This window comes from Pteropus alecto, unplaced genomic scaffold (assembly GCF_000325575.1).
Source record: "Pteropus alecto unplaced genomic scaffold, ASM32557v1 scaffold177, whole genome shotgun sequence".
NCBI lineage: Eukaryota > Metazoa > Chordata > Mammalia > Chiroptera > Pteropodidae > Pteropus > Pteropus alecto.
The window spans coordinates 4,539,500-4,540,960 of NW_006442207.1; positions in this window are offsets into that span (position 1 = coordinate 4,539,500).

Below are 1,461 nucleotides of genomic sequence, written 5' to 3' on the forward strand. Positions count from 1 at the left end.
CAAAATGAGATGACAGATGCGACAGTAGGGTGTGGTAGTTCAGAGCAGCGGTCCCCAACCTTTTTGGCCTGATGAGGCGGACTGAGGCAGTGATGCTAGTGCTGGGGAGCAGCTGCAAATACAGATGAAGTTTTGCTCACCGGCCTGCTGCTCACCTCCTACGTGGCCCAGTTCCTAACAGCTGCAGCCCAGAGGTTGGGGACACCTGGTTTGGAGTGCTAACTCTGGAATCTGGATTTAAGTGTCATCTCCATCAGTTTTGGGAGATGTGATCCTGAGTACAAATGAAAGTGATAAAATTACCACCTTCACAGGATTGCTGTCAGCATTGCTTTCGATAATCTAGCAAAGAGCACTTAGTATCTACTAGATGCTTAATAAATATTGCTTGTTAGGTCATTTCTAGCTCAGCTACTCCATGATTCCATAATTGTTTAATAATGACTAGCATTTATTTAGAGTACGTAATACATTTCAGATACTTCTAAAAATATGTAAAATAGATTTCATATATATGTATATAATGGATTTCATGTGTATATATATATACATAATTAGATTTCATATATAATATATATTTTATATCATCTATATGAATTTTATATTACATATTAAATGCAGTATATATATACACATATGAAATCTGTTATATAAAGTTTGCTTATATCATATAAGAAAACTTACATATTATATATATAAATTCTTATTAGGTTTAAATATATATATCACCTAACAATACAATAAAGCTTACACTCTTTTTAGAATGATCCATTTTACAGATGAGGAAACTTACCAGAGATATCAAGCAATTTGATTATATAATTAAAAAGAAGCAGAGTCAGAATTCTATCTTGAGAGTTGGTGTCTGAACTACTTTGCTCTTCCTCCTATCTAAGAAGGAAGAATTAAATCTTTTCATAGTTTTGCTTGCATTCCTTGTCATTGCCCCTAAACAACAACAAAAGCCTTTCTGATTTAGCCCTTTGCCGTCATTCAGGAGAATTTACTCACTATCGTTGTCGCCTACCCTGATCACCGTAATGTCATTTGAGATTCGATGACTGTGATACCAAGAGGTCCTGTTTCTCATTGACTGTACAGCCCACCAAGGTTATGAATAAAGAGCCCATACCAGCAATTTTGCTTCGTTAAGCCTCCAGATCACCATAGCATTGAGAATCCAAACTAGTCACACCAAATGGTACTTACTGAAAGCCAAGTGGTTACTGGTTCTGTTCTCAGCAGACTGCCCTGCCTCTGGGTCTCCTGAGTGCGCCCCTGCTCACTCTGAGCTCTGAGTGCCAAGGTGAGGATTCACGTACAAGCTCTGTTTGAAATGTGAACAAACAGGAAGTTCTCCAACTTCTATCTCAGGATAGATTTTATTCTTGCCCCAAGTTGAAAAGAAAGCTGATATCTCAGGGGAAGCCCCTGGTTTTTATTCTTCTTGTGGCTTGGCAC